Source organism: Ursus americanus, chromosome 18 (genome assembly GCF_024610735.1).
Source record: "Ursus americanus isolate L20-20 chromosome 18, mUrsAme1.1.p, whole genome shotgun sequence".
NCBI classification, from domain to species: domain Eukaryota; kingdom Metazoa; phylum Chordata; class Mammalia; order Carnivora; family Ursidae; genus Ursus; species Ursus americanus.
In genome coordinates, this window is record NC_142144.1 from 29,414,144 (window position 1) to 29,439,610 (window position 25,467).

General features: G+C 42.1%; 1 protein-coding gene and 1 pseudogene across 9 annotated transcripts in view; one reads left to right on the top strand and one right to left on the bottom strand.

The window, feature by feature from the left end:
* The window catches only part of PLPPR1 (phospholipid phosphatase related 1), a 578,428-nt gene that overhangs the window by 59,159 nt on the left and 493,802 nt on the right, over positions 1-25,467 (bottom strand). The window lies entirely within an intron of this gene.
* LOC148108577 (small nucleolar RNA U3) lies at positions 2,766-2,840 on the top strand (annotated as a pseudogene).

The following is a 25,467-nucleotide window of genomic DNA, read 5'->3' on the forward strand; positions in this document are numbered from 1 at the left end:
ATCTGTAACCTCTTAAATAAAATCACCCTGTTATCTTTTTAAATAAAAAAAGATTATTGAGAATTCCTGTTTGTTATTTAAATTCTGGATCTACTTGGGGAAAAAGGCACTGGAAAATGACTTTATGACTCTAAATCAGAATGGAAACAAAAAACTAACACTGAATTTTCTGCATACTATGTAGAACAAATATTAAAGATTCCAACTGGAAAAAAAAACTAAGAAAAGTAAAGCTTCCTATGTTTGCTTTCAAATAATTTTAAACCAAAGTACTTAAGATACCATTTTAATTTCCCTACCAGAAAGGAACATGATTCTTCTTTCTCCGTATGCATTGCTAAGTTACTTGGGAATTAGGCAAATGAGAGGAAAAGGAAAAACACTCTTTTAAATCAACCAGTTTTTCTTTCTAATTAAAACAGGTAAATCTCAACATGGCAAAAGATTTAAAGGTTTCATTTTCCTTTAAAAATTACTGGGTAGGGATTTTCCTTGTCTCCCTTAAATTACTGAATAAATTGCCTCTAAGAAAGTGCCTCTCTCAAAGACATTGCAAGATCTTGCATAAATGAACACAGACTCGAACCTCGCTCAAATTCCTGGCGGCTGTCAGATCACACACAGGTGCTCAGACCTGCACCTGCTTCACTCTGGCTGCATCTCAATGAAACCACTTATCCTCGTGAAGGCAATCAGGTGAGCATCTAGGTTCATCTAGCTTACCAGATGCTTCCCATCATGGAGAAATGTTTTGCATCAGTGGAAATGTTTTATGTCTGTACTCTCAATATGTTAGCCACTTAGTGATATGTGGCTATCAAACTCTTGAGATACGGCTACAGCAAGTGAAGAATGGAACTTAAAAATTTTATATAACTTTAATTTATTTAAATGTAAATACCCACACATGGCCAGTGGCTGCAGATTGGATGGTGCCTGATGGTTATGCATTAGCAGGGTGGTACCATTAACCAAGCATAAATTTGAACCTTTAAAAAAATTATAAAATGCCCTAATACATAAGGGTATAAATTGAAAAATATATCATCAAGGTTTTACTCACTAGAGACTAACCATTGTTAACATATGAGGTGTATTTATTCTTCTAGATATTTTCTTTCTCTCCAGGGATATAAACATATACACTCATAGGTAGATTAAAAAAATACATGAAGTAGAATCACACTTTACATACTGTTCAACAGCCTGTATTTCTCTTAACCTGTTTTGACCACCTCTCTATGTCGGTACACAGAGATCTGTACAGTTACACAAGCCAGTAGGTTCCCTTCTTTGCTTAGCCAGTCTCATTTTTGTCATTTGCAATCAAGGAGTTCTGATTAACACAGGTGTGTCCAGAAACCAGATTCACCTTTTGGGTTAGCAGGTTGGGTGTGTTAAGGGCCCCACCTGAGAATAAAAGAAGCAGGTACAAACTCAAAAGAGGAGAGTGCTGCATGGCAGGCAGAAGAAGTTAACATTTTATCATAGACTCAAAAGGAAATAACAAGGGCTTTGAGGAGGGAAGTGGTACCATCAAGCCTGTCATTGAAGAGCGTGACCTTGGTAGTAATCTGTCTTAGATGGAAGTACAGACCCTTGACAGAGAAATCAGTGGTTTCTAAGGCAAATAGGGTACCAGTCTAGAAGAGGCAATGAGGAGCAAGGACAACACCTACCCTGTGTTCAAGTCCAATAGCACAAGGGGTGTGGGAGAGAAAGCAAGGCCACCAGGAGGGCTCTAGGGAAGCACCATAATTAAGAAAGCCACCTTCATAGTAAGAAGAGGAAGGCACTGTTCAGATGAGGTTAAGAAGATAAGGGACTTTGAGACGAGCTTATGCTACTGGCAGTATCAACCAGGTAGGAGCGCGGTGAGCCAGAAACGGCGCACGCCCCTGGGGGGGGGGGGGGGGGCGGGCACGTCTCCCAGTGGGCCGGATGTGTGCAGCACGGGGTAGGCGGCGGTGGCAGCGTAGGCAGCGTAGGCAAACCCCCGCCCGCCCCGAGCGTAGAAGGCTGGTGTGTGTGTGTGGGGGGGAAGCAGGAGAGACGCGCACCACTCAAGCACGGCCCACCCCACCCGAGAGGGCTAGCGAGGCTGACTGACGGGCTCCACCCCCGCGGAGGAGGGCACACCAGCGGCAGGGAGGAGAGGCGAGGGGACGCAAAGATACAGAGGTAGTGAAGAGAAGGGCCATATGCACCCCAATGTTCATAGCAGCATTGTCCACAATAGCTAAATCGTGGAAGGAGCCGAGATGCCCTTCAACAGATGACTGGATTAAGAAGTTGTGGTCCATATATACAATGGAATATTACTCAGCCATCAAAAAGAACGATTTTACAACATTTGCAGCAACATGGATGGGACTGGAGGAGATAATACTAAGCGAAATAAGTCAAGCAGAGAAAAACAATTATTATATGGTTTCACTTATTTATGGAACATAAGAAGTAGGAAGATCGGTAGGAGAAGAAAGGGAAGAAGAAAGAAGGGGTAAACAGAAGGGGGAACGAACCATGAGAGGCTATGGACCCTGGGAAACAAACTGAGGGCTTCAGAGGGGAGGGGGCGGGGGGAATGGGATAGGCTGGTGATGGGTATTAAGGAGGGCACGTATTGCATGGTGCACTGGGTGTTATATGCAAGTAATGAATCACGGAACTTTACATCAAAAACTAAGGATGTACTGTATGGTGACTAACATAATATAATAAAAAATTATTAAAAAAAGATAAGGGACTTTACTGATGACACACGTAAGACTATACTTTCAGGGATCATTTCTATAGTTTGTTACTGATGACACACGTGTGAGTTTTACAGTTCACGGGACGGCAGTTTAGGGGTTGAGGAGGGTGGGAGATTGGATCAATAAGTGTCGTGTGGAGCTATGCAGGGCATGAGAGAGATGATGTGGAGTCCTTGTTTCTGAAAAGTGTTATACAGACAAGGACAAAGGGCGTGATAGAATTAGCTCCAAGGCTCTGGGCGGCAGATTAGTGGGCCTATATTGAGGAGGAAGGAGGAGACAGAGCTCTTTCACGTTGTCTTGTGAATTAACAAAATAGAAATCCTTTGGTGCTAGTGTAGGAATGTGACCTTTTAAAAAATGTGACCTTTTAAAAAATGTCTTTATGGTGAAATATGTTTCCTAAGTTGTGTCAGTTCAGCACTAGGTATCCCTAGGCAGCATGGATTCCACCCTTATTACAATGAATATGTATTGAATATCTACTATTATTCTGTGCATGGAAAAGGATGGAGAGAAAGAAAAGCAATCATCTCTAGGAAACATTAAGTCCTCAAATGCATCTATGCCTACTATCTAGCAGGTGACAGGAGAGACCTGCCCATTTCAAAACCTTTTCTTGCTTTTTGTAATTCCAGAAGGTGTATCTCTACTCTCTCCAGAGCGGAAAGGGCCAGCTGTCCACTTCCTGAAGTACTCCTGTGCTGGATATTTGTGGATCAGAAATGCCCATGCCATTTTATAACATATAAACTAATAAACTATCAGAGAATGAGACAAATATAGGACCAACGCCTTCATTATTCAACATGTGGAAAACCTAAACCTATCCCTCACACCCAGCCAGCTTCTTTTCCCATTGTATTTTTAAGAAAATGAGAAAAAATAGTAGTTTGAAGTCAACAGAATTAGAAATGACAAACATCTGCCCAATGTGCCATGCTCCACCATTGTAACAGACAGCACTAATAATTCTTGGGACTCTCCTGTTGAACCCAGTTGGGTCTCCAGTAATTTTCCACATAGTACTTCAGTCATTATCGATCGATTAGAGTTAAGCTATCCCTGATGACATAAGGAATACCATCTTTTCAGGTATATGAAGTGGGTCCTGAAATCAGATAGATACCAGCAGGTTTTTAGGACATTCTTGAATGAATCCTGTGTTCTTGCAAAGTACTCCACATTCCTAAGACAAGAGAGCTCTGGTTCCAAAGTATGCTCTTTAGAGGAGGGGCACATGAGAAGCAATCTAGCTAGAGGAATTGGCAGACATTTGCTCATCAATGGTTTATTTTGATCTTGGAGATAGGCAGTGGCTTACCTCTTGCTTCAGGTAAGTCTCCAATATTGTCAGCTGACAGTGTTATCTATCATGGAATTTGGCATGGAAATTGATGCAATCATGGTGATTCTACTAAATTCGGAGCATTGAGTGGAGCAAACATTCCTTCTCCCAATCTTAGGTTAAGTTGTCCTTAAGTGCATTTCATTAGGAAGATGTTATTATACCCCCCACTTCCCTACCATCCTAAGACCACCTCTCATTTTGAGTCTTGGCCTGGGAGAGGCTTTCTTCACCTTGTCTTTGGAAGGAATGTCCAACTATGTGGTCAACTACATAAGCTCAGAGCTTGGAGTTATTTGAACAGTTTCTTTTAGAGAAGTAGACACTGAACAGATACAGCATTTTTGTTCTTATGTTCTCTTCAAATTGAACGAAGATAAAAACAGGCATTAAGCTGCTTAGAGATTTGAATTAGGGGAACAATTATTCTAATACACATGATAGTAGAAAGGCTCTCAGAGCCCATAATCTCCTGATTCTTATGAAAAACTGTCACTCTCTGGATATCCATGCTTAACTGGAGGTTCTGCAAAGTAATCTAAGCCTTCTTTTCTCACTTTTATCCTTTTGGATTGGTTTCTGTTTCTTTGAAAACAATTGTTCCATTTTGAAACTTTCTGAACATGGCACAATGCATAATCTGTATCATTTAGCACTCTAAATACTCTGCCATTGTACTAGGGTTCTTATGACTGAGCATGCCTTGTCAATGGAAATTTATTCAATGAAATGTGAAATTACTTTAGAAGACACATTTAGAGCATTTGACTTAAGCCAGGCGTGTTGAGCTGAAAAGGTTCAGGGAGTATTAACTATTCTACGTAGTTAATAATCGTTCATCACAGGGTACCTTTTCATTCTTGACTGTTCCTTCTGCCTTTTGACCTCTAGCAAAGGCCACCAGAGGGCAGGGAATCCAGTATAGGAAAGATCATTCCAATGGTATCTTCACATTTACATGTCATCTTTAATGTCATAAGTGTCATAACTAGAGTGTGCAGTCAGGGTGCTGGTCCAAGCCCCATCAACTGACACCTTACCTCACATCATTATTCTCTTGCTGTCTCTACAACAGATCCTGAAAACTGTTAGTATTGCTGTATGAGCTAACCCAGGCTGAGTTCAACTCCTTCCTAGGCACAGGCTCCTTTGATTTCTATGAAGGACGGTAAGAACCCCATCCCTGGGAATCAGGAAAAATATTTTTAGCTAGATACGTTTAAGAGGAGGGTATATTCACCCAACATGTTCAAAGCCTGAGAGGTATGAGAGATAGAACAGCAATAATCATGCCACTATAATTCCTAAAAATCTTTCAATGAGTACCCTGGGTCTGGAAAACACATTGTCCCATCTGGGAGATCATGAAGAATCAGTGCACCAGACTAAGAGCGTGGTATGTTGGTGCTTCATGCGTGTTTGTTCAGTAAATGGATGACAGCAGAACCACAAGATCCAGGCACCAGCCAGAGAGGTGCCAGGACACAGACCACTGTGCCTACGGCCCTTGTTCTCTCAAGTGCCTCCAGACAACCATATAACAAACGATACTCTGTGAATAGCCATGTAGTAAATCCAAACCCCATTAGAAACTGAAAACACATTTCCACATAAATATCTCTTTAGTTTCTCTTTCTTTCCTGATGATGGCTATAAAAATCCTCTTCTCAGACATTACAAGTAAAGGATGGGTTGATGTTAGGTATATAGTTAGGTTATCTAGAAGTCTGAAAGAGGGAGGAGAAAAAGAGTCGGAGTTGCCTTTGTGTTGCTTCTTCCCTGTGTTTTTCTCTCTCTTGTTGGAGTATATCTAAGAAAGGAAAGGTTGAGTTTGGTTGGATGTGAACTCCAGAACACATGAAAGCAGAATTGAAAAGATGCTGAGATTGAGCAGACATGGGTCTAATGCACGAAAACCTAAAAAAGAAATCAGCCTGGATGGCTGAAATTCTCAAAAACGAAGTTCTAATGATTCAGAAGAGGAGAAGAAACAACTTGAAAGAAACTCTTTGGGTTGTTATGGGGAGCTCTTTGTTGAGACCACATTTGGCCACTGGATATATAAAAGGTGAAAGGGAAGAGAGCTGAGGTCAACATAAGACAGTGGATCTCTTTTATAGTGTGTTCACATGTCTAAAATCCAAAGTAAATGGTGGCTAACAAAAATGCTACAATTAAATTTGATGCAACATGATAGAATGTAAGTATGATTTTGATGGAAGATACAGAGAAAGCAGAATTCTTCAGTATTTATTGGATGTCTATCTTTCCTGTGTAGAGAAAAGATCTTTAGACTTATAAAGTTAGAATGGCATTTGTCCCAAATGTAAGGAGTGGCTGAAGAAAGAACAGAGTTGCTTTAAATGATTTTAAATATTCTTTATAAGAGAAATCACATCCAGGAAACAAAAAACTTGCAAATGAGCGTTTTAAGAAACTGTTGAGAAGGAAGAAGGTTGGAGATGGGCAAACATACTTCCCAATTTCAAAAAGGAAGTATACAGAATTAAAAGCATTACTGATGATGATGACTGAATTTTACATTTATTCTGGGCATGAATGCAGAATGGATATTACCAGCAGGGCAACTTTCCTTGCACTTAGAAGAGGAAGCATTGATCTTTGAGCCAGGATGGGTTCAGCATGAATCAGGTCATCTTATATTTCATTTTTTTAATGGAATATAAGATTGGCAGAACAGGGAAATGGGTTATTTGTGGTCTATTTAGATTGCATCCAGGAATCTGGCAAAAGGTAACTTAGAGAACCTGGTAGGCAAGATAGAAATATAGACTGGGTGACAGGTATACTGAATACCGGATGAACTCAATGTGATTTTATCAGTGAACCAGTAGTAATAGTAATAGAGAAATGCAGGTGTGTGATTTTCTCAGTCTCATGTCAATGAGTTAGAAGTCAGTTTTATCAAATCTCTGACTGATGTGAACTGTGATGGGATAGCATATATACTGAAAGAGAAAATCAGAATCCAGAAAGTTCTCAACAGTCTGGAATGAAAGACTGAATTCAACTTAAAGACATTTCATAGAGATAACAGAAGGCCTAACACCGGGGTCTAAAATATTCTATTGTTCAAATATTGGCTGGTGGTGATGAGAGGGGCATAAATGTAAAGGAACAAGACTTGGGGAGAAGTCTGTTCACTCTCAGATGTTAACTAATTTGTCTTCCTTGGAAATGCTACTCTCCATTATTTTTCCTCTTTCTGAATCTTAAACCTCTCCATAGTCACTATTTCTGAGCACATCTTAAACATTTAAAATAAAATAAAGAACAGGGGCGCCTGGGTGGCTCAGTCATTAAGCGTCTGCCTTCGGCTCAGGGCATGATCCCAGAGTTCTGGGATCAAGCCCCACATCAGGCTCCTTCGCTGGGAGCCTGCTTCTTCCTCTCCCACTCCCCCTGCTTGTGTTCCCTCTCTCGCTGGCTGTCTCTCTCTCTCTGTCGAATAAATAAATAAATAAATAATCTTTAAAAAATAAAATAAAGAACAAAACACAAATTAAAACCCTCCCTGGATTTTATTACTGCCTTGAGCCCTCTCTTTCACTTTCCTACATTGCAAAGCTACTCATGGGTTAACTTCATTTGTTCCCTCTATTCTCATTAAGTCATCAGTAACCTCCTAATCGAAAAATTTATTAAACATTTTTCAATCCTCAGCTTATGTGATACCTCAGCAGCATTTGATACTTCTGGTCACATTTTTATTCTTGAATTTTTCTCTTCCCTTGGCTTCCTTCTTTTGTGGTTATTTTCCTAGTCTCAGAGTTCCACTTGTCTCCATTCTCCTCACACACACATCCCATTCTAGCATTAACTCTGTGCTTTCTTTTCACCATCTGTGCTGGGTAGGGGGTCTCATGTCCTCCCAGGGTTTCACGCTTAACCGCTGTGCCACCCAGGCGCCCCCCAAGCCCCTTTCTTGAACTCTAGACTTTACTTTCTACTGAACTTCTCCAATGGCTTCCATCACCACTTATACTTTGATTATTCACAGATACGTATTTCTGGCTCAGATTTCTCTATTGAACTCCAGACCCTTATTTCTAAATCCATACTCAACAGCTTCCTCTAGATGCTTCTTAGGCACCTCCTACTCAAGATTTTCAATCTTAATCATCACCCACCCTTCTCTCTGGAAACCTCTTCTTATGGTGCTTTCTTCTGGAAATTGTGCCCCCACCACCATATAGTTATTTAAGCCAGAAAATGAAGACTTGTCCCTGATTCTTCCTGCTTTCTTTTTTTAAGATTTTATTTACTTATTATTTATCTGAGTGAGCATGCAGAGGGGGAGGGGCAGAGGGCAAGAGATTCTGTGCACAGAGCCCAGAGAAGGGCTGGATCCCATGACCCCAAGATCATGACCTGAGTCCAAATCAAGAGTCGGATTCTTAACCATCTGAGCCACCCAGGCTCTCCTCTTCCTGCTACTTTCTATTTCACATTAAGGCAGACTCCAAGTCATACCTCCACTAAAGCACTTTTTTAAAAACACAAGTCTATTGATTTTCTTTTTCAAGGGGATCAAAATCCCAACTCCTTAGCATGCCACCCAAGATCCTGATGAGCTGAGGCTGAGTCTTCTGTAGCTTTCCAATCTCATCTCAGAGCTCCTCCCTAGAAGTATCTAATGGACTAACCATACATTTCTACTAAAAGTAGGGTTACCTACATTTGTCCCAACTTTTTTTTATATCTTTGTGCCTATTCATATGTTTTACCTTTTGCTTCAATTGTTCTTTCTTCCATTTCTTTGCCTGATGGATTTCCGTAAGGCATAATGCCTTGCTTTTTCTCCTAGCGGCATTTGAAACTTTCTCTTCTGGATTCACATAAAGCCTCATTTTCCTATTACAGTGCATAACACAGAGCAGTAATTACTTGTTTTGCATGACAATCTTCACCACTAAACTGTGAGCTCCACAAGGAAGTGACTAAATTTCTGTAACCCCAGCACTTAGCATAGTTCCTGGTACACAGTGAACACTTAAATCATGTTTATTTAATAAAACAGCTCAATGTGTTTGAATATTGCAGTGTCGCTTCCATGAAAGTTCGTTCTCCCTGGCTCTATTGACAGTTCTAGAACTTACAGACAGAGAGAGTTCTTCTTTTCTCTGGGCTGATCAGTCAACATTTAGAATATTCTGCTCTGATGCTGCTCTTAAATTGAGGCAGATATAAACTAAAAAACCTTAAAGAAGAGCCATAAGGAATCTGACATTATGTTGAAGGAACAATGATTGAACAAATGGGAAATATTTGTGTGCAGTATCATGGATTGAAAAGAAAATTAACCGTACCTAGTGTAACAGTAAGGGACAAAGCGCAAGCCACACCTTTTCTAATAAAGCAAAACTATGGCAGATTAAACAGGATGACAGATTATTTGCTGCTTCTCTCATTGAGAGGTGGAGTCTAATTCTCCCTTTGAAGGTGGTTTGTGTGACCAAATGGCATGGGATGAAAGGGACACTGCAAAACTTCTAAAACTAGGTCAGAGGAAACCTTGAAGCTCCACTTTGGTCTCTGAGAACGTTTAATCTTGGGGTGCTCCCGCTGTAAATTCAGTCAGCATGCTGTGAGAAGCCCAAGGCACAAGGCGCGTAGGTGCTCTATTAGACAGTGGTGGTGGAACTCCTGGCAGAAGGCCCGCTTCAATTGCTGTCAATTAGTGAACCGTTCTGAACACCCAACACAGCCTTCCAATAAACACAGCCTCCGCCGACATCAAACAGGAGCCACAGAAAGAAACGTAAGGCAGGACCAGACAGCCAGACCTTTTCTAAGTCCTCATCCACAAACTGGAGTGCAAAGTAATATTGCTCTTAACCATTAAATTTGGAGTTTCAAATGATTAAAATGGCATGGTTGGTTGCACAGCAATGGACACTGAAAACAGCACTACAAATGTTGATTGACTAAAGAGGGATTTGGTGACAATAAAGTATTGTGGCAAAACCAGAGATGTGTTAACCCAGACTTCTCCCTTCAAGAAAGGACTTGCTGCCCAGCTCCCAGGAAGGTAGTTGCCCAGCAGCCCCCAGCTGTTAGCTCCTTCAGGTTTACCTCACATTTGGAGCTGTGCGTGGTCTTGCTCTTTTTGGGGCAGGCCCCAGCCAATGACTAAGCAAGGCAGGGCTAGCCAAGGCCGTGCCAAAGTTCTTCTTGGAGTGTCCGCAGTCAACAGCTAAACAAGATGTGGTACAAACCCCTAGCCACTTTTGTCCAACTGGGGATTCCCTAAATGAACAAACCTTGTGCTGGAACTCTCCAGTGACTGGCAGAGACCCCCTCTGCTCTGTACCCTGGACTGATACTTCCACCTGCCCAATACTGCCCCTGGCCCTTTTCACAGATGTTACTCCCCAGTGAATCTTTTGCACTCCTAGTCCATCTGTGTCTGCTTCCTAGAGAATACAGCATGTAAAACTATCCTGCATTATCTTAAGAAAATTACAACAGCATAGAGCAACTCTTAAGACTTCGTGTGGCTGCTGGTTCTTGGCTTAAGGTCATTGTTTGCCTTACTATTGTTTAAGTAAAACATGGCAATGGCCATGGTGACTGGCTACCCAGGCAGAAAAATGAGGACTGCAAATGAAAGTAGGGGAGCAGTGGGTTACACAGAGAGCGGTGGGAGTCTTGATTTTTGCATTTGCCTAAAGAGAAGTCGCAGAACCCCATGGAATAAGTATTTCATAAAGATCCAATTGGCCTTGTGAGACATTTACTGATTAAAAAACCTCAGTCCAGGTTCACTCTTTTCTCAACCTTGTCAGAAATCCTCATCTGACACTGTTTGCTTAAGACTATGTGAGCTGAACAGGAAGGTCTAATGATTTTCAGGCATTTGTGAAGGAGCCCTGAGGTTGGATCTTCTTGGCAACATTCAAGTCACACTATTACGGACACTGAACTTGGTTCCTGTTCCTTTACTAAGTTCAAAATGGCCATTTTAAAAGTGTATGTGTGGTAACCATGAAAAGTTGTGTGTGTGTGTGTGTGTGTGTGTGTGTGTGTGTGTGTGTGTAAGAGAGAGAGAGAGAGAGAGAGAGAGAGAAACTAACAATAAACACACCATTTGAAAATAGGAATTTTATATCCTACTGGCATTTGGTCCTAAGTCCTTGTCCCCTTGGTCTCACATTTACAGGATTTGGCTCTTCCCTGAAAGTTGATATTGCTCTTCCTGGGGAAGAGAAAAATGCCAGGAGAAGGGCATGATCTTTCTGTCCAAATATTTGAAGAATTAATAGGAATTAGATTTGTTATAGCAAAAGTTGTTAATAGCAGCCAAAGGGTAGAAATTGGCCTAATATTCAGAAGCAGAACAGAAAAAAATTTTGCATGAACATTTGTCAGAACTGGTGAAAGGTGTAATGGGTCGCTCTGATAGGTGATGTGTTCTCTATTGCCAGGGGAAAACCAAGCAATTACTTGATGGAGATGACATCAGATGGGATTCAAGTAAATCTGGAGCATTAAGCTTTTAAAGTCTCTTTGTGTCAGAAATTCTATAAATACTGAAGAAACAGAAAGGCAAATATAAAGGCATTCTGAGGGACTTTTTCCATTAAATACAAATATAATGTAACAGGAATTACATTACCATAATCAAATGTTAGTTCTAGTTCTCATTTTGTCAGGTATAAAGCTCTGCTGATACCTTTAAAATTGTTTTTCTAATAAAGCCATCCAAGCATGAAATAACTTCTAGCTGCTTTAGTAAAGACTAATAGAGAAAATTACCCTAATGAGAGGCTAATAAAGCAGACTAAGATGACCCTAGAAGCACAGGCCCTTTACAGACAAGGCTGGGGAACCCTGTGCCTGTTCTGAGAGAGGCGGTTATGGTCTCCTTTTTCTAAAGAAAGGTTTTAGGAAATTTATCAGTAGGGGGCATTGGTGTTCTATCAGCGGGAGAACTTGACTTGGGGACTAAGTGCACTTGATAATTCAGAGCACTTTAAAAGGATCAACAAATCAAAGCAGAGAGGAAATTACTCTTCTTAGAAAAATCCACATAGAAATGTCATCTGTTCTAAATGAAACTTAAGGAAATAAAAGTACAGCATGTACGTATTTGGCTTTTCCAAGATAAATGGAAAATGCTGGAGGCTTGAAATAAAAATTTCTTGAGAGAGAAAAAATATCGCGGCAGCTGCAGATTCAGCATTTCCACGTCCTGGCAAATGAGAGAAGAGCTCAATTTGCATCACGGTGACCCAGCCTCCCTAAGGCTTCCGGCTCCCAGGTCGCTGTAATGAGAGTGAAATCAAACAGTTCTCTCTGTGTTAGAAACTTCTCTAATGCAACAAACACTGGTCTGTTTTTCTCTCTTCCCTTCTCCTGGTACGGGCAAAGGCACACAATCATGAAAGGAACTGGGGAAGAAAGGGAGAATATGTGGATTTGGAAGGCATGTCTGTGAGATTAAGAGGGGCACTTCCTCACTCTGGAACACACACAAGCCCCTCAATTTGTCATGGAGAGAAAGAGGATTAAATACCAATAAAAATAAATGCAAAATTTCCACATCTACCGTGACAGAAGTGCTAGGTGGTGGATAGAATTACTTCTGAATAATTACATTATTTTTTTAAGGATTTACGACCGGGGGAGGGGCAGAGGGAGAAGCACCAACACAGGGCTCCCTCCCAGGACCCCAGGATCATGACCTGAGCCGAAGGCAGACGCTAAACCAACTGAGCCAGCCAGGTGCCCCAAATGATCAACATGTTATAGGAAATTTTGATATCCCAGCTTTTTACCCTACATCCTCAAAAATGCTGTTGGAGGTCTATCTTACAAGTTAGAATTCTGGGACTTATAATTTGAGACCTTAAGGAACGGCACAAGGAACGGTGTATCAAAACACACATACACACACATACTCCTAGGTTTCTCTGATTTGATTCGAGTCTTCTTGATGCATGAGAAGCCTGCCTGATTCCCACCCACCCTTATGGCTCATCCAGATTATTACCTTCATTCACTTAACACACACTGATGAAGTCCCTCTCAGGTAAGTGGCAAACACAGGTGAGGTAGCCCTCTATAAAACTTGCCTTGACCTCTGGAGCCATTACTCAACTCCTGAAACATGAGTTTCTAGTTGGGTGATATTTTTCTCAACTTAATAAACCCTCATAGTCCTTCTCCCTGACGCTGCCTACAATAACAGCAGGGAAAACAGCACTACGCTATTTACAGCATTTCCATCAACAGCAGGTAAAGTTCACTTACAAAAACAGGATACACTTAGATGTTTCTGTACAACAAGAGCTTCATTATTCTGGTGACATAAATGAATCTTAACCTTCTCAGAGGTGAGAATTCCCTGAGTAATAACTCAAGAAAGTCTGACTTTTGTACTGACATTTTCAAACCAACTGAATGAATTTGGAAGGAAAAAGTCAAGAAAATAGTTTTGCAGTAGCAAAGAATTTTGGTTAGACCAAAACAATCAAAAACATAATCAAATGAGACATCTCAAAAAACAAGGTGGAAGAGGGGAGGGTGTGTGGGGTGTTGGGCAAAATGGGTGAAGGGGGGTGGGAGGTACAGGCTTCCAGTTATAGAATGAACAAGGCGCAGGAATAAAAGCACAGCCCGGGGAAGATCGGTCAGTGATATCGCAGTAGTGCTGTGTCAGACGGACGGCAGCTACCCTTGTGCGGAGCCACATAATGTGTAAACTTGTCCAATCACTATATCGTACCCTGAAACTCATGTAACGTGTCAACTACACTAACAAAGAAGAAAATTTCTTAGGTCAGTGCATTTGTTTCTTACTGCTGTTGAAATAAATTACCACAAACTTAGTGGCTTAAAACAAAAAACAAGAACACAAACAAATAGGGGCGCCTGGGTGGCTCAGTCAGTTGGGCGTCTGTCTTCAGCTCAGGTCATGACCCTGAGCTGGAATGAAGCCTCGCATTTGGCTCCCTGCTCAGCGGGGAGCCTGCTTCTCCCTCTCCTTCTGCCCTCCACCGGCTTGTGTGCTCACTCGCTCTCAAAAAGATGAATACAATCTTTTTTTTTTTTTTAAAGAACACTAACAACCAACAATGTGGAATCCTCTTTGAGGTCAGAAAAAAAAAAAACTAAAAAAAAAAGTCTCAGTTGATAGCAGACTTTAGGTTATAGAAGGCTCCCAAGCAAACCACTGCCTCTTCCAGCAAGTGTTCTTTATAGAAGCGCCATTTTCTGTTCCTTTATTGCCTCCTCCTGTTCTCCAAATGGCCTTGACAGTGAAAGGCTGGAGGGTCAGGGTAGCGATTGTGGGGAGCGACGTAGTACAAGCTTTCCTGAAGAAAAAGCTCTGGTCTGGGAGCTAGACAGTTCAATTCCCTGCTCTGCTGCTAACCAGCCTGCGGATGTGGGCAAGTCAACTAGCTTCACCCAGTCTCTCAGTCAAATGGGGAAAATAATTCCTAATACAGCAGAAGAAAATATCAATGCATGAAGAACAACAGCCTCCTGTCAAGGAAAATTCTGGCCACTGATAGCTAGGTCTCTTCCCCATCCCTCCTTTTTATTAAATAGATCCATAATTAGGTAAACACTAAAAGGCTGAGACTATAGGAGAATTTACAGGGAAAATTGAGAACAGAGAGTGGCTAATTAAAAAAAAAAACACCTCCTTGAAAAACACACTTAAGGGGCGCCTGGGTGGCTCAGTTGTTGAGCGTCTTCCTTCGGCTCAGGGCATTATCCTGGAGTTCTGGGATCAGCCCCACGTCAGGCTCTTCCGCTGGGAGCCTGCTTCTTCCTCTCCCACTCCCCTGCCTGTGTTCCCTCTCTCTCTGGCTGTCTCTCTGTCAAATGAATACATAAAATCTTTAAAACACACACACACTTAAAAAAGAGAGGTATGTTGTTTTGCCTTGTTTTTGAATTACCAGCCTTTGTGTTTGGGGGTGGTGACTTTTAATGGAGCTGGTAAATAGCACCCGTTTCACCTACCAAGTGTTTTGAATCAAGTAAGAGAGCGAGAAGGGTAAGGGAAATCAAGATGGAGCCTCATTACTTCTAAAGCCTGGGTTAGAGAATGTGGCTTAGACAGATCTGCTCATACTGAACCACAGAATTAAGAGGACTTACCTACTCAGTCATAAACAGTGCTAGAAAACCACAGTCCTTCCCCACACAGAAGGAACAGACTAGCACACACACACACTCCCTGTGGTGTCTGGCTCCCAAGGGGAAGAGGGGAGGAAGACACTGAGGCGAGCATGCTCAGTTCTCCCAAATTGCCAGCGATGAGAGTCATTCCACCCCAGGGAAGGGGCAACTGAAGGGGTGGAGAAAGGCCAGGGTTTTATACCCTCCGCGATATCTCTCCACATAAAAGGAAACACCAGGAGTGCGAAATGTGCTTCTGAGAGCATAAATCACCTCAATGCATTCTTGTTCTGCAGAATGAATTGAATTTTACAATAATGAAATGTATTACAAGTAACAGAACTCTGCATCCATATCCTGAATGCTGAAATAGACCATATAATTCATCCCCCTGATGAATACATCTCAGTTTTGTTCTGGAGTGGCTTGAAATGAGACATGATATGTCTGGATTTCCCTTTCCTTTATTAAACCTTTTAATGCATTTGATTTCCAGAGATGGTTGGATCATTTCCAGGGGAGGGAGGGGAGAAGTATGTACGCATCTGTAATGATCTCTGACAGTGTGACACGGAGCACTGATTTTTACAACAGTAGCCAAAATTACAGTAATTAGAGAAAATATCCACATCTTTATAAACAGCGTGTTAACTGATTCAAAAGGAACTTAATGAGAACTTACAAGAGGAAGTGTGCTTTTGCCACCGAGTATTAAACATTAATTAAAGTCAGAAGGCAATAGTCAAATTGCCTCTCCACTTCAGTCACTTGCCTTTCTTGGCAAGGCACAGAAATTGGAGAGGTTTCAGAATCTGGCTTTGCTGGCTGTGACCCTACAATGGGTTCTCTAAATTTATGGCCAGTTTTGATGAATTTTACTTCTGTTAAAGATTTTGTTAAGATCTTACTGCAGACACTGAGACACAAAAGCTTTCAAATGCACAGAATTTTAGAGTTAGGCAACTTATTTTTAAAAACTATCTTTAAATACTCTTTTTATTATAAGGATAAGTAGAAGAAGCCTTATATGAAATAGAGTGCGATCCCAAACTGTGAAATAAAACATGCATGGAAATATTGGAAGGACAGACATCAAATTATTAGCAGTGGATTTCTTTCGATGATTGAACAACGGATGATTTTTTTCTTCTTTTCTGCATTTTATATGCATTGCTTTTATAAATGGAAAAAAAAAGGAGTTTTAACTTCTAAAGCTCTGCTTATTCTCAGGGAAGAGCTAATCAGTGCCCCCAAATGGACTGTAAGGCACTTATAGTACCTGGAAAATAATAAATACAGGTAACATTTAAATCTTGCACTGCACTTTTTTGGCTAATTGCGAATATACTTTATCTTCATCTCAATATAAAATTATGCTTAAGAACTAGTGTATCATTGTGGCTTTAATCCAATATCAAACTTCTGATCCAATAACAAAGAAGACAAATCTCTGGAAACAGACTTAATCATTTTTCATTCTGAATTAAGAACTGGCTGATTCTGACAAGGCAGGTCATGGAAATGGCCAATTTGGTCATCCCAGTCTCCTTGGGGGCTGTAGCTCAAAACACTTTATATTGATTCCTAGGTAAATAATACAGTGATTTGGGGAGAGGGGGGAAGCATTCTTCATTTGTTTCTTCCAGCTCATGTATTTTCTATTTCTCTTCTGCAAACTTTGTTAACTTCGGATTGTTTATCCCCAGTCGTCTCTTTCCAATAATGGTTTGCCTACACTCCCCAACAGTCTGGAAACTCTGAGCACGTGTGTGTGCATGCTTTCACACAGCATAAAGCAAAGTGCCCTGAAAACACTAGGCGTTCTCCTTGAGTTGGCTGAATTGACCTGAGTTGAAAGCAAAAGCAGTGACAAAATTGAAAAGCTAGAAACCTCCACTATTTAAAGAACTTTGGGCTCTCCTATTTTCATTAGGTCAAATGAAGAATGCACAGAGTTTGTGTTTGTTTTTTATTTTTTTTTAACCTCAAAATAAAATTATGTGCAGACTGAGCTTCTGGACCACATATTGTTCTGAAACTCTTTTGAGGAAAAATGCTACAGGAAAGCCACGGCTCACACTACAGCACAACATATAGGTTTAGTGGCCGTCTCCTACATGCTTCCATTTGTGCTGGATCCTGGTGGGACACACTGAAGAGTAAGGCACAGACCTTACAGTTAATGAGCTCGCAGTCTAGCGGGAGAGACAGCCCTATACACAAATAATTATAATGCAGAGGGTCAGGTGCAATTACAGACGCATTTACAAGATACAGTAGTAGCCCAGGGGAGGGTATGTGGTCAGGAAAGGCTTCCCAGAGCAGACAAAACATCCACCATCCCATAAACCTTTTCAGGGACAAATCATTAGTTTTGAAGTTGGCTCTTTTTATACACTGAAAAAAAATGTGGGTACGATTCCCGTTGTTCAGGCAAATGTAATAACCATACTTTGATAAAAATTTTAAGACAAATGTAGTGGGTAAAAATCTTGTTATGAATTAATGTATTTTAAAAAGGCCTTTTTTTTTTTTAAGTCAATTACTAGCTGAGTTTGAGCCACTGTCACACTGAGCCACAAGAAGTTTATTCTGCCATAATTGTTGGGACACCCCTACAGGATCTGAACAGTACATCAAAGAGGCCCCTGGGTGTTGGTCTATACCAGGTAGTCCTAAAGCCTTTGGTGTCCAGCTCACCTACTTCCTCTGGTTCCAGTGGCTCTGCTGCTTCTGTGCCACAATCAGGGCACAGGCAGCTTTGCTGGGTCTCAGAGCCCTAGGGCTCAAGTCCCAGCCTTCTTTGGTGTCCCATGTGGTTGTCACCGTTGAGGACTTGCCACCTTCCAGAAGTTCAGCCACCCAGCAGGACATAGGTCTCTTTAATTGAAAGACCCACCCATTTTGTCCCTCCTCTCTAGTCTGGGGGAATAAGCCTCCTTCTCTCTCCCTCCTGGTCCTCGGGGACACCCCTGCTTTTCCCTGTCTCCAGGTCTCCTAGGATAATCACTTTAAGGAGTATAAGCTCTCATCAAGGACAAGAAAAGTCAGCAAATTTAAGCAACTTCTGCTGTTGTTCCTCACCCATATCCCTGGGATTAAAAAGCACACTGAGCCCCTGGTCACTTGCTTGGTGTTGAACTGGAATAGGGATGTGTGGCAAGGAGGGGATAAACACCCACACATAGGAACAAATTAATATCTCAATATATTGTTCGGTCACAGAGGAGACATTTTGCCAGGAAGGTCACCTTTAGAGAAAGCTACTACGACACCCGCCCAGAGGATAAGCAGTTGAGCCATCAGGTCAGAGAGTAAACTCAGGAAAAAAGGTCATAAAAGATGAAAAGCAGCCATGGGCTCTTTGGTCTTGGAGAAAGAGCACTTAACTAGGGGTCAGGAGACGGGGAGCAGGTCCTCTTTCTCTCACTAAACTCACTGAGTGACCCTGGCCAAAAGACTTGATCTCTCTGGGCCTCAGTTTCTCCAGCTGCAAAGTAAATGGTATTGATGGGTCGATGCTAAGGGTCCTTCAAGCACCAATATTTGCATCTGGTTTGGTATAACAGGAGTGGATCTATCATTTTTACAAAAGCATCTTAATAATCACCACACCACTGGCTCTAATATTTAAAACTTCTAAGTCATAGCGTTTAGCTAGTCAGGTGCAGAGGACCACAGGAGAGTAAGGCTAAGTGAGGGGATCCGAACCCTCCACAACCAAGTGCAGCACAGAAGACGGGGTGTGACAGATGGAGTGTCAGAGCTCCCCACTCGCCCTGCCTGCTGTGGGCCCTTCTAGGACTGCTCAATCCCAGCTCTCTGCACTGCGTGCTCCGTCATCGTGTTTGGCTGCACTGGCACATTTTGCAATTAGGATGAGAAGTTCTAGAAACTTGAGAGTGTGTGGGTGAGTGCTTGTGTGGTAGTGGTTTGGCTCCTGCTTTGGTTGAGCTGTGTGGGAGACCAGAATGAGCCAAGGGGCCCTGCACAGCGAGCTGAGGCATGGCCCTCCTTAGCGCCATCTGTGGTGCTTTCTATATTCCAGAGGCTGCTGTGTGAGCAGTGACAATATATCTCTCCACAAAAGGCCTGTAAGAAGCATTAAAGATGTCATGTGCTCTAAAGGAATTGACTTAATGATTCTTTTCACTTAAAAAGGAATTGCTGGTAAAATTCATTCCTCAAATGACAGCTTCCCGAATAGGCACAAATTCAGGCCCAACATGCTAACACAGTCTTTTATATCCAACAATCTTCTCCACAGTGTCTACAAACGCCCACCCTGGACCATCTAGAGACACTTGGAAAGAGCCCACAGTGCAGTCTCTCTCCCTCAAGGAAAGCCGCCACCGGGATGCCCTCCCTCAAAGACTCAATGACAGAGGCCTGCACACCAGTAACTTTGGGTTCAGTGAGCAGGGAAAAAACAATTCAGTCATCCAAATGAAAGTTTTTAATTTCATTCCCCATCATGAACTGAAAGGAATGCTTAGAATTCAACAGTGGATCGTATCTTTCTGGATATGGTCCTGGAATCCTCACTGTTTTCCTAGCAGAAGATTTTACACCATTATTCCTGTGTAACCATCAACAACTGCAAAGACATTCACCACCTGACTTGTAAAGACAAAATTCTTTTTGTAGAACATTTCCATTTTATTCAGCTTCTGCCACTGTCAATTGTGAGAGGCTACAGCACAGTGGCAGTCCTCACATCAGCCCTTCTATGGGGTGAGAAGCTTTGTTGTTCCATCTTCAGAAGGTGGGGGAGATGCAGGCCCAGATAGTCAAACCCAGCCATGGATGCCAGCACATTGATAGAAAGCAGGAGAGGAATTAGGACAGGGGTTTCGTCTTGAACATGACTTACTGAAAAGTTTTAAAAATACAATCTAAAAGCTGACAATTTGTTTTCTACAATGATGAAGTACAGGTTTGGTTATATAGAATTAGATATTATATGTATAGGTTTCATATACATATTCATAGGTCATTTTCTTTAAATCGATGGACTTTAACTAACTAGGCATTTCATTTTATACTGGAATTGTCATCATTTCCCAGAGGACCTTATGTTACCCCAAACTACAGCATAATTTTCCCAACCAGTGTCTTCAATGCATTTCCTAATGCTCGCAGGGAGCAGGTCAGGTGGAAAGCAGTCTGCAGCCTCCTTGCGTTGCCCCACTAGTTGGGATGGACATCGAAGCCCTAAAGCTCTGGTGCTTCACTTACAACTTACTGCTGTAGGTCCTTGTTGGCTGCAGGTGAATGACTCTGTCAGAAGCCTAGCTTTCTGCAGAACCCAATTCTGGGCTTTTGGCAGAACAAACCAAATCATATATGACTGCCCACACTTTCGGAGACATATACTGGGGAAATGGCTATTTACGCTTGTGCCATCCTACCTGTATATAATGAATCACAGGCAAAGAGCTGTAACTCACACCCTTCAAAAGTTTCCATGGCGTTGGGGTGGCAGGTATGAGGTACATAGAGACAGAGTTGGGAGGGCTGTTTTGATGCATTTTGGTATAGCTAAAAGCCATATTCTTGCCAGAGCTGAAAGAAATCCACACACTACCCTATCAGGTGAAGAGCAAACACCCATTTTTGCTCAAGGTGGCTTTTTAAGACAAACACTCTTCCTGTTGGTTCTATTCCAGAACACCGAGTTTGAATTTTAGCAAGACCGATGTTCGTGTGGATTGGATTACCATCTTTCTCTAACAGGAATTCCTCAGGGCGCACCAACCTGGGGGCCGAGCTGAAGTACTTCGTAATGGGACCGTCACACATACCGCTGGCCTGACCTCTTTCTCCAGGGCTGCTTGGACGCCCACATCACTGCAGGGCTGCCCCGGCTGCTGCTGATTTGTCCGGGGACTTGGTGTCAGTGCCCGAGGTCAGTCACTGCACTTTAGCTGAGGAACCTGCTTCACCCTGGCTAAGGATGCTCTGGCCTGACGTATTGCTGCTGATTTCCCAGGCGCTGTCTACACAAGGGGTTCATCATTCCCATTTTCTATATATCCCTCTTCCATTTATTTATTCATGGCGGGGGGAGGGGGGAAGAAAGGTTTTATATTCACTTTGTATAAATAGTATTGAGGGTATTTCTTGATAAATAGATTCTCAATAAATACATATTCCTTGCCTGATCTTCTCCTGGGGGTTCACTTTTGGAGACAAAAAGCACAGGCTTGGGAATGAAACACATGCCAGTTTGAATCCATGTTTTGCTTCTTTAGGTGACAGGACTTTGGGCAAGCTGCTTTACCTCTCTGAGCTTCCATGTTTTCATCTTTAAAGTTCAATAACAACACTGACCTCACAGGGTGGGTATAGGAAAACATGATAGAGTGTGTGTGACTTCCATGGTATACAGTAGGTGCTCAGAAACAGGAAGTCCCTTTCCTTTGCACTTGAAGAATAAAGTGCTGTGCTACTTGCAGTGAGGACAGTCTGGCACTAGAGTCCCCATGATTAAGAGAGGTTCTGATGGAATGACAGGGGCCAGCTGGGAGGCCTGGCCAAGAAGCAGTGGGCTGTCCCTTCACCTGGCCCTATTCTAGGGCTAGGACCTGCGCTGTGGGTCTTGGTTCACCATACTTGTCTACTGACTGTACCTGGGCACTTGTCAAGGAGTTTCTAGTGATACCAGGTAAAGCAAACAGGTCTATGGTAAAAGCTCTGTGATAAAACAAGGTGGTCATGGTGGGGGCGTTAAATAATGGAAACTAGCAACTGTAGGAAGTAGATTATCAGAATTGGTGAAGAAGCATGTTATTTGCCACATCCCTCCCCAGCCCATTAGCACCCATTCCCCCATCTTCTGAGATCATATTCCTAACTTCCCTTGAAAAGCCACTTCTCCTCAACTTTGGCTCTATAATTTGAAGAAGATTGACCCCATTCAAAGTCCAGGGTTGTGTCTTGATCAGCTAAAGTGAATCATACATCCAACCCTCTGGCTTCAATGATTGGTCTGGGGATGGTTGTATGACTCGGAGAGACAAATGAAATATTTTCTGGGGCTTAAGAGAGAAAGGAACTGACTCTTTTGTGGGGCTACCACACACACATACACAAAAATCTCTCTCTCTCTTTTTTGATGGTGTAATGTGAATGCTGGTTGATAGTGTTAATCTGGGGATGAAGTTGGCATTAAGAGAGGCAGTTGAAAGATGGAGGGGAGAAAGTCCTTGGTGAAAGTCTTTGAACTTCTGGATCAAGCTGTACCTGAAGCCAGTAATATATCAGAGCTTTTTAGTTATGTGAACCAATCAGTTTGAAGTCTGTTCTGCAGAGCTTCAATTGAGAGACCCAATATACTTGGGGAAGAGAAAATCCTGTGAATCTAATTACTTTCAAAGATAAATTACTTTCCATTTAGCTAGAAAACAGAATTATAATAAAATTTGTGTGTCATTACATTACTTTAATAATGAAATGACAGCTGAACTGATGTAACTTTTTTTTTTTAATTTTTTAATTTTTGTTGTTTATTTTTTTTTAAATGATTTTTTATTATATTATGTTAGTCACCATACAGTACATCCCCGGTTTCCGATGTAAGGCTCGATGATTCATTAGTTGTGTATAACACCCAGTGCACCATGCAATACGTGCCCTCCTTACTACCCATCACCGGTCTATCCCATTCCCCCACCCCCCTCCCTTCTGAAGTCCTCAGTTTGTTTCTCATAGTCCATAGTCTCTCATGTTTCATTCCCCCTTCTGATTACCCCCCCTTTCTTTATCCCTTTCTTCCCCTACCGATCATCCTAGTTCTTATGTTCCATAGATGAGAGAAATCATATGATAGTTGTCTTTCTCTGCTTGACTTATTTCACTTAGCATTATCTCCTCCAGTGCTGTCCATGTTGTAGCAAATGTTGAGAACTCGTTCTTTCTGATAGCTGAGTAATATTCCATTGTATATATGGACCACAACTTCTTAATCCAGTCATCTGTTGAAGGGCATCTCGGCTCCTTCCACGATTTAGCTATTGTGGACATTGCTGCTATGAACATTGGGGTGCATATGGCCCTTCTCTTCACTACGTCTGTATCTTTGGGGTAAATACCCAGTAGTGCAATGGCTGGATCATAGGGTAGCTCAATTTTTAACTTTTTAAGGGACCTCCACACTGTTTTCCAGAGTGGCTGTACCAACTTGCATTCCCACCAACAATGTAGGAGGGATCCCCTTTCTCCACATCCTCTCCAACAATTGTTGTTTCTTGCCTTGTCTATTTTTGCCATTCTAACTGGCGTAAGGTGGTATCTCAGTGTGGTTTTGATTTGAATTTCCTTGATGGCTAATGATTTTGAACATTTTTTCATGTGTCTGTTAGCCATTTGTATGTCTTCATTGGAAAAGTGTCTGTTCATATCTTCTGCCCATTTTTTGATTTGTTTATTTGTTTCTCGTGTATTGAGTTTGAGAAGTTCTTTGTAGATCTTGGATACCAGTCCTTTATCTGTAGTGTCATTTGCAAATATATTCTCCCATTCCGTGGGCTGCCTCTTAGTTTTTCTGACTGTTTCCTTGGCTGTGCAGAAACTTTTAATCTTGATGAAGTCCCATAAATTCATTTTATCTTTTGTTTCTCTTGCCTTTGGGGATATGTCATGAAAAAGGTTGCTTTGGCCGATGTCGTAGAGGTTGTTGCCTATTGAACTGATGTAACTTTTTGATGTTTTTCTTTGCTACTTTACCATTACTTTATTGCTCCATGTGCAATACGGATATTGTTATGAACTGAAATTTTTTGTCTTCTTCAAATTCATATGTTGAAATCTTAACTCCCAGTATAATGGTGTTAGGAAGGGAAGCCTTTGGGAGGTGAACAGGTCATGGGGGTGGAGGCCTGATGAATAGGATTAGTGCCTGTGGAAAAGAGGCCGCAGAGAGCTCTCTTACTCCTGCCACATGAGGACGCAGGGAGAAGACAGGCCATCTGTGAACAAGAAGTGGTCCCCCACCAGACACCAAATTTGTTTGTGCCTTCATCTTGAACTTTCTAGACCCCAGAACTGTGAGAAATAAGCTTGTTACTTAAGTCACCAAATCTATGGGACTTTTGTCTTAGCAGCCTGAACACAAATATAGTTAAATAATACTCTAGTTTGTCAAGTGGTAGGAAAAAGATAAGTTGTAGTCAGAGAAATCTAGGTTTGAATCCAGATATTACCACTTATTAGCTGTGTAACATTTGGCCAACAGAACCTCAATTTTCTCACCTGAAAAATGGGTTTAATAACTCCCTTTTAAATTTGAGGTGATGAACAATACATTTAAATCACTATACCCATTTAAATGGCATTTTAAACATAAAAGTGATTAGGAGGCCCTTCAGAAGTGCCATCTAAAAGAGAGGTTCTTCACTGGGAGTGACTTTGCCCCCCCAGTGGACATTTGGCCACGTCTGGAAACATCTTTGGTTGTCACGACCGGAGGGAACCTGCTGCTGGCCTTTAGTGGGTAGAGGCCAGGGATGTTCCTAAGCATCTTACAATTCACAGCATAACCCTCACGACAAAGAATCATCCAGCCCAAAACGTCACTGGTGCCAAGGTTAAGAAACACAGACAAAAGGACACATCTAAAGATGTCAGTGGAGTGCTCAAATTGGGCTGGAACTACTGATTTCTGCAAAACACCTGGGGAAACGAAGGAGGCAAAGAGACAGAGGAGCGAACACACAAGATGGCACCAAGAGGAAAATCTGAGCGCTTCCCTGCCCTTGGCCCAGGCGGGGGGAGTTGGACCTGAGACACGTGCATTGCCGAGTAAGAGAGAGGCAAGAGCCCAGCCGAGGAAATGTAGAGATTCTGGAGCCCTGCAGAGTGCAAACCCGAGTGCCCTGCAAGGGGCCCAGCTGCAGGAAGGGCACCAGTGTGTCCTGGTGGGTCCGGGGCCTGGCCCGGCTCTAGCCTGGAGCACTCCCTGCCGCTGTAAGTACTGGGACGTGAAGCACAGTCCAAATGTGAGGACTTGGAGTCAGGAGGAGCCTTAATGTCATTCACCAGCTCCTGACCTCTTCTAAGACTTCTAGTGTTTTTTTTTTTTCTCTTTTTTTCTTTTTCCTTCTATTTCTTTTATCCTACCCTATTTTATTCCATCCTGTTCTACTGCATTCTGTGCGGGCATGTGCTGAGGGTGTTCGCAAGGTCCGGCACGGTAGACGACAAAAC